This window comes from Magnolia sinica, chromosome 18 (genome assembly GCF_029962835.1).
Source record: "Magnolia sinica isolate HGM2019 chromosome 18, MsV1, whole genome shotgun sequence".
In the NCBI taxonomy this organism is placed as follows: domain Eukaryota; kingdom Viridiplantae; phylum Streptophyta; class Magnoliopsida; order Magnoliales; family Magnoliaceae; genus Magnolia; species Magnolia sinica.
This window is the reverse complement of record NC_080590.1, coordinates 32,729,803-32,742,469: the sequence shown is the minus strand read 5'-3', so window position 1 is coordinate 32,742,469 and position 12,667 is coordinate 32,729,803. Positions and strand designations below refer to the sequence as shown.

General features: G+C 38.6%; 1 non-coding gene across 1 annotated transcript; it reads left to right on the top strand.

Annotated features, from left to right (window-relative positions):
- The first annotated feature begins 9,736 nt into the window (after positions 1 to 9,736).
- LOC131234080 (small nucleolar RNA R71) lies at positions 9,737 to 9,843 on the top strand. Its single transcript, XR_009165493.1, has one exon. It is a non-coding gene; the product is annotated as a small nucleolar RNA R71 (small nucleolar RNA).
- The last annotated feature ends 2,824 nt before the right edge of the window (positions 9,844 to 12,667 follow it).

The window sequence follows — 12,667 nt, the reverse complement described above, 5'->3', positions numbered from 1 at the left end:
TACCATCTTAGGATGTTTAATGAAAACTTGTCGACTAGTGGCCAATCATATTACAATATATAGGGCTTACCATCGCATAGTTGCACAGTATAAAACATCGAACCCATAAAGAAAAATACTAGAACAAAGCCACATAAGGCGATAGCAAAATAAGCCACATATGGTAATTATCAAAATAGGCCACATAGGGCAAGTATCAAAACCATGCGATAAAAGACCATCCTTAAAAACCACTTAGACACCACAGCCCTGTATGGTAGGCCCACATCAATGGTCAATTAAAACTACCTTTCAATAACCACTAAGTCGAATGTCCTTTATAATCACAACCAGTCGGGTTACATCCCAAATGGGTGTACATTTGTAGGTGGGGGTTTCCCACTGATGTACCAATTTAAGTTCCATAAGCGATCCACAAATAATATACAAGCATGAATAAATATGCAGGATAAATATTAAGCATGTAATGTAGCAATTTAATTCCAACAATTAGCACATGTGACTATGAAATGGAGATATCAATTTTAAATTAAAAATAAAAACTATAACTTAAGCTAATGGAAAAATGGAAAGCTCGAGGGGAAGAATCATCACCTGATGAACCGAATCACCTTCTAGAGTCGCCAAGTACTTGCGCCCTTAGAATAAAATCTTACCATAAATCATGAACTTGTATAATTGGATTCAAGTTTTACACACTACCTAAGTTTAAGATCATAACCTAGGGTTTGAGTTACCTATCTTAGGGTTTTAATGTAGAATTTAGGGTTTTCGTCCTAGGGTTTGATTCTAGGAGTGAAATCTAAATGTAATATAATAATAATATGGTTAGTTACAATTTAGCGTTAATGATACAACTATCATTTGTGGCCATGGTAATAATTAGTATTATAATCAAAATAAAATAGTATAATCTATTATTAAAGATAGTATTTTCAAGTGATGGATACCATGCTAATACCATTAATGGGAGTTTCATTTATAGTAACTAATGTTAACGTAACATGTTAATAGTAGTTACTGTGATGATAATTAATATTATGAACTACTATTATTTATAAAAAAAATACACTAGTAATTAGTAACGATATTATTAATGGTTTAGATTACTTAAAGTTTCATCCACTATTCTACTTTTAGGCTTTGTTTTAGGGTTAGAGATCTAATTTATATAAATAATTTATAATAATATTAGAGGGGAAGTAATAATCATTAGTTGATACTAACATACTAACCATATAATCAATAGTCTACCAATGATCAAACAAGAATAGTATTAACGTTAGCATTTAATGCTAACAATCAAGTAGTGGAATTAATAGCGTTTAATGATAATTTCCCATGTTAGTAAATCAATGATAATTTGATTTTGACAATTCCAATGCATGAAAGAATTGGGATTTGGCATACCTAGGTTTCATCAACACTGGCCCAGCTTGAATACAGAGTGGTCAGGACTGAGTCGACTCTACACCACAATCAACCCTCCTCTCTCTCATTCACTTCCCTCTTGATTCCCTTAATTCAGCCAGAACCAGCAACTAGCCGGACCCAACCGACTCATAGAGTTAATGAATCAAGGCCTGGTTGACTCAATAGCTGTTCACTCCCCAAGTATAGGGTTGTGATGTAGTAACAAACTCGGTAAGACCGAAGTCGAATCCCAAGGGACTGAAACCTGTACGTAATTTGAAAATAACTAGAACTAAAACTAGAAATAGATGAAATCTAAATCAGGTGGATTTGAGGAATAATGATGAAATAGTAAACTAAAATATGTAGAATTCAAAGGTAGGAAACTAGGGATTCAGAGGATCCACTTGTAGAGATCAGGGAGATCTTATGCCTGCTTCAAGAATCATGAAAATTAAACTAAACTTCCTCTGATATAATTTTAAAGAGATGAAAGGTATATGAATTAGAATGGATTCCATCACCAAACCATGCCCGGGAGACAAAGCAAACAATAAAATTAAACTAATTAACAACCAATTATAAGATGTATGAAGGTTAGGAAGGGTACCGTCATCCGACCATGCCCAGGAGACAATGGTGAACAACAGAGCTTCCTGACATCATAATCAAAATAAGGAAATAAATACTCAAAGCTACCGCAGGCTTATTGTAATTAAACCATTAAAAACTAAAAACATTCCCGATAATCAAACCATTATCAAATTCAGTTCGTAAATTAAAACTAAATTAAAGACATAAAGTAGAGTCTCCCATCTCACTACAAGCTTCACCTCTTAGCCCTAGCTAAGAGGTTTAACCGACCATAATTAGGCTAAATCTCAAATAAATATAAACAAGAAAACAAAACTCTGTTGAAACTGCTTCCCGTCCAGGTTTCTCTACTCCACGCTCAGCACAAAATTCGATGCCTTTCTCTCTCTTTTCCTTGTCCTTTTCCTTTTATAGAGCAAGGACTCCGTGGCAGCTTGCATGTGTACCCCTTACGCATAGCAGACAAAGGTGCGAAATTTTCACACACTGTAACAAAATGTGTAATCAGAGCTTACTCTGGTTATTTGGTGGACCTCATTCCTGACGATCATCAAGAAATCCAGTCCATTCATTGGATTGCCCTTGAAAATTCAGTAGAACCGGATGATTTCTAGACCGAATTTGGTGTGCCCCACCTGCCTTGTTTGTTGTACCGTCAGTCTCTGTTTGGACGAATGGGGACTGGTCTCTGTGGTTTCCTAAAATGAGTTACCTAGGTTAGGGAGAGAGAACCCGTGGGCTCCTGATGGACGGTCTAGATTAGACCTATGGGCCCTGATGGGTGAGGGGTGGGCCCACCGCACGAAACCAGCGTCTGATTACGAAACAGAGCCGCCGCAAGTCGCTGTCGTGTTTGGTGGAGCTCACGATCGATGTCAGGTGAAAAATCCACATCATCCATTGAGGTCTACTCGAAAAACCATTTGGATATGGTCGTTTTTGGATTGAATTCGGTGTGGCCCGTGAGATTATCTACTCCGCCATCCATCTTGTGTTTCAACGGTAATCTGCCTGTCCGTACGTTCATGGGTCGAAAAGGACACCTAGGTGAGGGTTACGTCTACCCAAGAGATTCAATGGACGGTCTGGATCAACAATTTGGATGATGAGTGGGCCCTACTACTGAAAAATGGATGGACAGCGTCCGTCCACTGTTACTTCGCAAGAAGAAGACGGGTTAGCCCGTCTTTGACTGGGCTAACCGTCCGGTGTGCGTCCAGCGCACCTACGCACTGTGCACACTCAAGTGCAGGTGCGTTCCACTATGATATTCTCGAGAAATCCGTACCATCCATCCTTTTCCCCATCTGATTTAAGATGTTGAGTCCAAAATTGAAGTGTATCCAGAGATCAGGTGGGCCCCAAATCAAGGGTTGATAGGCTGATCTGTCCGTTGGAACACTTTCACAGGGATTGAACGGATGAAATTCGACGTGTATGGTTAATTTATGGTCTTCAGGCGATGTATGAATTTTTGAGCTGAACGGATAGTGGGAACCCTGTGATCATGCATTCTGGATGTCTTTCGGGCCACTTGAGCTTTAGTTTCTCGATTTTCTTGGATCCCTGGCGTGCAAATCTATCGATCTTGGTCGCCTGGGGTTCGTCACTTGCCTTGGTGCTTGAGCGTTAAATTCATGCTTTTAGTACCCTTTTCCAGTCCTAAATGCACCCCGCATCACAAACACGATTAAATCGGGCCGTTAAACAGTACCATGTTCGTAAATCAAGGCAATAACTGGGGTCTGATATGCAATATTTGACCCTCAACACAACCCCCAACCAGCATCTTGCTAGTCCCGAGCAAGGTATGCGAAAAATAAATTGAGAATTACAGGACAATTTCTATAAACTCAAGTGATTTATGAAAAACAATTCAGATACTAGAATTCTAAGATTCATGAATATTGGCATTACTTTCTCCTGAAATCAAGTTCAAATATTAATCCATTAATTAGAACAATTCTAAACATTGAGTTCCATGAGTGTATAGTGTAATCTCGGCTTAACACTATTAAAATTCACTTCTCTATTTCAGGATATCATTGGTAACCACAAGAGAATTTATGATAACTAAAACTTAAACCAAAACTTGATTCATTCTTCCAGCTTTTGATGATTTTCACACTATGTCAACTTTTTAAGAGTAAAGCCAAGGAGGGGAAACGAATCCTCACCTATAGGGAGCAGACCCATGGTGAAGACTAGTCGCCCAACTTTTCCCAAATGTCAACCATGGGGAATCGAATCTACACCTATAGGGAGCAAACCTATGGTGAAGTTCGTTCGCCCAACCCTTTTCGCAAGCAGCTATCTTATAGCTGGGTATTTTCTTCTTTTTCTTATTGAACATGATGGACAAATTCCCAGGTTGGTTCCTTCCATGCTTAATGATCACCGAGTTACACTTTAATATTGAACTGAAACCGTAATGTGCAAGCAAGATGTGTCTTATGAAATCATGACTCAATCAATGTTTAAAACCTCTAAATATGGATTAATAGTTCGAACGTAACTGTGAACCGACAACTGAATCTAAGAGTCATAAATTACCAACATCACGTATTTTAAAATTCTAAGTCACGGATGGATGCCAAATTCGCATCAAATTCACAAGAATTTCTAAAAAATTTCACAATTTTTGCTCAAGACTAAGAAACTCAAGACTAAGAAAACACTGATTAGGAAACCTAATCTCCCACCCCCAACCTAAAATCTACATTTTCCTCAATATAAAAGAAATAAGCATGCAATGCACATGGGACAACTAAAATATAAGAGGAGTGATGGAAAGATAGTACCTGGACGAAAGAATCAAGAAGCTTTCCAAAGATATCTACGTAAGAGCGGGTTAACACAAGAGAGAAACCAATAGAAGTAAAATAAAAATAACAAAAATAAAATCCTGCCTACACCACTTTCGCAGGTGCTCTCAATTGCATTTAGTGTATGCATTAAAGCCTTTAAACCCCTAGGTTGCCCCTAGTGGACGGGTTGTAGTCTCGTGAGGGTTTGTAGCAACCCACAAACATTGAACTAACTAACTAGGAAAATGAAACGGAATGAAAAGCTGGGTTGGCTCCCAGGAGTGCTAAGTTTACCGTCCATCCTAAAACAGCATAAAGGAAACTATCCTAGTCCTATGAAAATAGGAAACCTACCTATACCTCCATCAGACTAGGAGATCAATCTTAGTAAACAGGATCAGTTAGGACATGTCCTCTGAATCAAATTTCTCGACAAATGGCTTTAAACGATGTCCATTTACTTTAAATTCCTTGCCATTGTCGGGATCTCTTATCTCAACGGCCCCATGAGGAAAAACAAGTGACAATAATGTAAGGGCCGGTCCAACGAGATCGAAGCTTACCCGAAAAAAATGTAGTCGAGAGTCATACAAAAGGACTTTCTGACCTTGTGTGAATGATTTCCGTAGAATATGTTGATCATGAAACGCCTTCATCCTGTCCTTGTAAATTCTCAAGTTCTCATATACATCATTCCGGATTTCTTCAAGTTCATTCAACTGAAGTTTGAGTAGCGAGCTAGCGTTGTCCAGATTATAATTTAGATTTTTGATCGCCCAGGACGCTTTATGTTCCAGCTCCACAGGCAAGTGACAAGCTTTCCCATAGACAAGTCTAAAGGGAGACCTTCCAATAGGGGTTTTAAAAGTAGACGGTATGCCCATAAGGCATCGGTCAATCGGATTGACCAATCCTTACGATCGTGGTTAACCGTTTTCTCTATGATATGTTTGATCTCCCTATTGAAAATCTCCTTGTCCACTTGTCTGTGGATGGTATGGGGTGCTCACCTTTGAGAGATATCGTATTTCTTCATTAAGCTCTCAAAATCTATTACAAAAGTGTGAGCCCCCATCATTAATAATGGCTCAAGTACTGAACCGGAAAGGATGTTCTCTTTTAAGATTTTAATGACCGTGCGATGGTCATTATTTCCACACTCGCTTCACCCATTTAGTGACATAATCACGAGCAAAATATACAAATTTCCAAATGATTGGGGAATGGTCCCATGAAATCGATGCCCCAAAAATCAATGCTTTTATGATAAGGATGGGATTCAAAGGCATCATATTTCGGGACAATGCTCTCAATTTTTAACAACGCTCACAAGCCTTGCAAAACTCATGAGTGTCCTAACATAGTGGGCCAATAAAAGCCACAGTAAAATCTTAGTCATGGTCTTTTTAGAAGAAAAGTGACAACCACAGGCCTGTGAATGACAAAGATGATGCTCTGATGCTCATCATTTGGCACACATCTCCTTAGAATTTGGTCCGGCAATATTTGAATAAATATGGATCGTCCCAAAAGCGCAACTTGGTAAAGAATTTCTTCTTATCTTGGGCAGTCCAATGCGGTATGGAACCTGTGGCAAAATAATTGGCAATATCAACGAACCAAGGGGAATGGGAACTGAACAATTGTTCATCGGGAACATGTCATTGATATGGGTCGCCTCAGGAAAAGGTATTAAGGTGAGAAAGGTGATCCCACTAGTTCTCTACTCCCTTTTTATCTTTAATTTTCAAATCAAATTCTTGAAGTAGAAGGATTCATCGTATCAAACGGGGCTTAGAATCATTCTTAGAAAGAAAATACTTAAGTACCGCATGATCTGTGTAGATCCGATCAGGTAGGACCTAAATTTATCCAAAGCGAACACTACGGCTAGGAGTTCCTTTTCCGTAGTCGAGTAGTTCACTTGGGTAGAATTTAAAGTTCTACTTGCGTAATGAATGACGTAGGGCCTCTTATCTTTTCTCGGCCTAGAACCGCTCCAAAAGTATAATCAGAGGCGCACATAAGCTCAAAAGGAAGGTCCAAGGTGGCGACATGATAGGTGCTGGTTAACATGCCCTTAAGCTTGGTGAAAGCTTCCTGCATTGCTCCCACTCGTATGGTGCATCCTTTTAAGAAGATTACATAAGGGACGGAGAGGAGACTAAAGTCCTTTATGAATGTCAATCTCGCGTGTCCTAAGAAGGATCGCACATCTCGATGTTCTTGGGTGGAGGTAGGTTAGAGATAAGATCAATTTTTCCCTTAATCCACCTCGATTCCTTTGGAGAGATAATATGTCCAAGGACAATTCCCTTATGAACCATGAAATGACACTTCTCCCAATTAAGTACCAAGTTCTTTCTTCACATCTTTTAAAACACATTTAAGACTTTCTAAACACTTAAAAGATGAACCGAAAATAGAGAAATTGTCATGAAGACCTCTAGATATTTCCCACCATGTCGAAAAGATACTCATCATACAACACTGAGTGGTGGGGGCATTACATAATCCGAATGACATCCTTCGTAGGCAAAGGTGCCGTAAGGACATGTAAATGTGGTCTTTTCCGGATCATCAGGGGCGATTTCAATCGATTGTAGCCCGAATACCCGACAAGAAAATAGTACGAATGACCGCTAGCCTTTCCAAGATTTGATCAATGAAGGGCAAAGGAAAGTGGTCTTTCCTCGTGACGGTATTCACTTCCTATAGTCAATGCACATTCTCCAACCAGTAACTCTAGTTGGCACGAGTTCATTATTGGCATTGGCTAGATGGTGATCCGGACTTCTTAGGAACCACCCGAGTTGGACTCACCCATTGACTATTGGATATGGGGTATATGATACCCACATCAATAGTTTAAGAACCTCGGCCTTAACCACTTCCCTTCATTTTGATTTAGTCTACGTTGTGATTGCCCAGTCGCGTTATCCTCAAGATAAATGCGGTGAGTACAAATCGAGGGGTCAATTCTCTTGAGGTCCACTATCGTCCAAGGGCTCCTTATGCTCAATGAGAGTAGATATGAGCATACTCTCTGTTCTTTCTCCGTGGGCAAAGATCACCACCGGTATGTCTCATCTTGACTTAAATAGACATATTTTAAATCGGAGGGAAAGGTTTTAGGTCAAGCTTTGGGCTTTGAGACGGTAGAGGCACTACATCCGTTTGGGGCAACTCTTCAAATTGTGGCCTCCACCGATTAACTTCAAGTACCGGTGCAATATCAAGTAAGGCACACGTCTCCCTAATCATGTCATCAGTAAAATCATGGGAGTAGGCCAGGCACGTCTCTAGAGGGTCAGAGGATAAGGTCAGAGGTGTCGTATCTTCCACGAAAGAGTCAATCATGTTAATGTCATGGAAATCGTCATCATCCTCTAAGTTTCTGCCGTTATTGAAAAAGATGTTTGACTCCAATGTCATATTCCCAAAAGACATAGTCATGACACCATTCCTGCAATTGATAATTGCGTTTGAAGTGGCAAGGAATGGGCGACCAAGAATGACAGGAATCTGAGTGTTCATGTTATTGATGGGTTCGGTGTCCAGGATGATAAAATCCATAGGGCAGTAAAATCTATCAACTTGGACCAACACATCCTCAATTATCCCTCTTGGTACACAAACAGAGTGATCGGCAAGTTGTAGTGTGGTTAGGGTGGGTTTTAATTCACCCAAACCTAACTGTTTGTATACCGAGTAGGGAATCAGATTGACGCTCGCTCCTAAGTCAAGAAGTGCGTGATCAATTCGATAGTCCCCGATTACACATGATATGGTTGGGCTACCGGGATCTTTGAATTTCTTTGGCACATCTTGCTTTAGTATGACAATCACTTTTTCAGTTAAAAAGATTTTCTTTTAAATATTTTGCTGTCTTTTAGTCGTACACAAGTCTTTCAGGAATTTGGCATATGAAGGTATTTGTTTTACGACATCAAGTAGAGAAATATTGACCTTCACTTATTTCAACACCTCTAGAATATCTTGAGAGTTAGAGAGAGGTTTTGGTGCAACCAACCATTGGGTAAATGGAGCAACTTTTCTAGAAGTTCCGGTTCTAATTTTTGTGGGGCCTCACTAGATCCATCATTGTTGTCCTCTTCTGGTTCTTGAGGCTTTTCGGGCCTAATCGGAAGGGTTTCATCAATGATCTTCCCACTCCTAAGAGTGGTGATGGATTTAGCGTGCTCCATTTAATTTGAAGAGCTGGGATTACTTATCTCGTATTGCGGTTAGGATTAGGGAGCGGTTGTGTAGGAAGTATCCCCTTTTCTATAACCGTTATACGTGAATCCACTTTTGCATAAAATCTCGCATTGCTTGGGTCAGCTCTTGCATGGAATTCTGAACCAGTTCTTCTCGAGGTTTCCCCTGATTTGGATTTTGATTGAAGAAACCTTGAGGGGTAGCAGTTTGTCCATTCCTCCAACTGAAGTTTGGATGATTTTTCCAACCAGGATTATACGCATTAGAGGTCGGTCCATTGAAAGGTCTTTGATAAGTATTTACGGCATTTGATTGTTCATTCAACACTTCTCGAAAGGCAGGTATTGTAGGACAATTTTCATTGTATGAATGTTGCAATCACAGATGCCCAAACACTTTCATTAACCTTATCCTTCTTTCCTTCCATGCCCTCAACTTTTATGAGCGTAGTTACTTTACATTTGAGATCATTCTCTTCTTTCAAGAGATAAATCCACCTTTCTCCTTTAATTGAGTCGGCCTAGACGTGGTGTTCGATTTTGGGTAATAATCCCATGATTGTGTTTTGTAAGACTATCGAGGTAATCTCATACCTCGTCGACATTTTTATTAATGAATTCTCCATTACACATTGTCTCGACCATTTCGCGCATGGAAGATGTCAGTCCATCGTAGAAAAAATTTGTAATGCGCCACGTTTCAAACCGTGTTGTGGGCATGACCTGACCAAATCCTTGAACCTTTCCCAACATTGGTAAAATGTTTCATCCTCCTTTTGAGTGAAATTCATGATTGCTTTTCTAAGAGTAATCGTTTTATGATGTGGAAAAAATTTCTTTATAAATTCCCTTTGCATATCATTCCATGTGCCAATGGATCTAGGACGCAGTGAATGTAACCACGTCTTAGCCTTCTCCTTTAAGAAAAAGGAAAGAGTCTCAGCCTGACTGTCCTCAGACACATTTTGAAAATATAAAGTGGCTATGATCTCATCAAACTCTTTCAAATGTAGATATGGTTCTTGATTCAAGCCCATGGAACTTAGGAAGGAGTTGGATAACCCCGGCTTGATGTCCATATGTCCGTATTTTTAGAAAAAATCATGCATGAGGGCTACTCACTCCCGCGGTTGTAGAAAATCCGTAAAGTACGAGGCGGGGTGCTTAATGCACCTCATTCTCATCTGAATGTCCTCCACCCTAGGTTGAGGTAGAAGAGGTTGGTTCTCACCATCACTTCAATTAACTCAGGGATTTGAGTGGTGATTAGTCCTGCGATGGATGTTAACCCCTCAACCAATCCTCCCACTTGGGCATGAAACACTCGCAGCCCTCAATCAAATTCGAAACCTAATCCTAAGAAAGGAAAAGAAAATCTAGAAAGAAAGAGAGGGTTGGAAAGAAGTTATCAAATTGGAGTCTCTAAGTTAAAGACCTGCAAAAGAAAACAAACAAGTCAGTTTCTAAAGAGAATGTCTAGAATTAGAAAATCCTTAAAAAGAATGATAGAAGTAAACTAGTTTCTAAAAGAAGAAATTCCTAAAGGAAAGTGAAATTTTCTAAAATAAATTAGGAAAGTCCTAAACTAGAAAGTAAGTTACTAAAAGAGATCTGAAAAATTGAAAGTAGAGAAAAAGCTTACCGAATTAGAAATTTCTATCTTAAAAGCCTACAAAATAGAAAAGTTAGTTTCTAAACAAAAATTCTACAAGTAGAAAATTTCTAAAAATAAATCAGGGAACAAAGTTAGATTCTAAAAGAGTTAGAATTAGAAAGTTACTAAAAATAAAAATAGAAAGTTAGTTTCTAAAAAGAAAAGTTCTAGAATTAGAAAGTTTCTAAAAACAAAAGAGAAAAGTTTCTAAAAATAAACTATTCCCTAAAAATAGGAAAATACTAGAATTAGAAAATTTCTAAAATTCAAACCCTAATTCTAAAAATAGAAAAAGTAGAGGAATTAGAAAAGGATTACCAATTTAGAAGTTTATGTCAGGATCCTACAAAACAGGAAACAAGTTAGTTCTACAAATCAAATAGAAATAAAAATCTAAAACTAAAGTTAGTAAAATCCTAATCTCAAACTAATTAATTTCAAAGAATCATAACTGTCAATCCCCGGCAACGGCGCCAAAAACTTGTTCACTCCCCAAGTATAGGGTTGTGATGTAGTAATAAACTCAGTAAGACCAAGGTCGAATCCCAAGGGACTGAAACCTGTACGTAATCTGAAAATAACTAGAAGTAGAACTAGAAATAGATGAAATCTAAATCAGGTGGATTTGAGGAATAATGATGAAATAATATACTAAAATATGTAGAATTCAAAGGTAAGAAACTAGGGATTCAGAGGATCCACTTGTAGAGATCAGGGAGATCTTATGCTTGCTTTAAGAATCATGGAAATTAAACTGAACTTCCTCTGATATAATTTTAAAGAGATGAAAGGTATATGAATTAAAATGGATTCCATCACCAAACCATGCCCAGGAGACAAAGCAAACAATAAAATTAAACTAATTACCAACCAATCATAAGATGTATGAAGGTTAGGAAGGGTACCGTCATCCGACCATGCCACGGGGCTACTGCTCATTTCTTCAGGTATTTTTGTCCTTTTTATTTTTCTCTGCTCTGCTATTTGCTTACAACTTGAGTTTGATTTGTACCTTTTTTTAAGTATAGATGTAGGAGCACCTTTATATGACTCCTCCGCTTGTGTGGTCTGACTCTCACCGTGGTAATGTGCTATCTTTATTGCTTGATGGTCTTCCTCTTGGTGCTGAGGCTACTGAGTCACTCTATTGTCGTATGCTTTCTTAGCTCTGAGAATGGGAGGTTAGCTGGGAGGCTTGTAATGCCTTGACTTTTCAAGACCCGAGTATATGACCCATATCCTAAAAACCCGAGTGTTAACCTTAAAGGATTGTTAATTTCGAGTATATATATATATATATATATATATTCTTTCATAATAGATGAGTGTAGGATGGACAAATCATCATAAACGAAATTTGTATTTACATTTAAAATATATAAGAGGTTGCCCATAATGACTTATACAAACAAATATCTCAATGTTAACAATTACAAGATTTACATATGTGAGAAATATAAAAGAAAATATATATAAATGAAGCCGCAAGATCACGCAACTTCCTTGACAGTACAACAGGCATCCCTGACCATCATAACGACTCCTCATCAGTCTGAAACTCCATATCATTTAAGCCACCTGTACTACCTATACGGTTGTATATTTAATGCATGAGTGGCCAACTCAGTGTGAATTCCCCTTAAGATTACACACCGCTGCATTAAGTAAGCATAGTCATAAAGTAAAGCATACAAAACAATACATGACGCAGGTCTTATTAGATGCATGGATGCGTGAATGCAGTCACACCCTGGGGATGCACATCCATGTGAAAGTTGGGCTCATTAATCATGCAATCATCGAACCTGGTAAAATCATCTAGTTGGAACAATAGATCAATTGTCGGTAGTTTGGGACCTAGCGAAATGATACCCCGATGATCCTAAGGGCACGTGCTACAACATCTAAAATTAGCCACTCGTCACCGCCAATATGTTATGGATGCATGATTACCCAACCTGTTATTAGTCCAATTACAA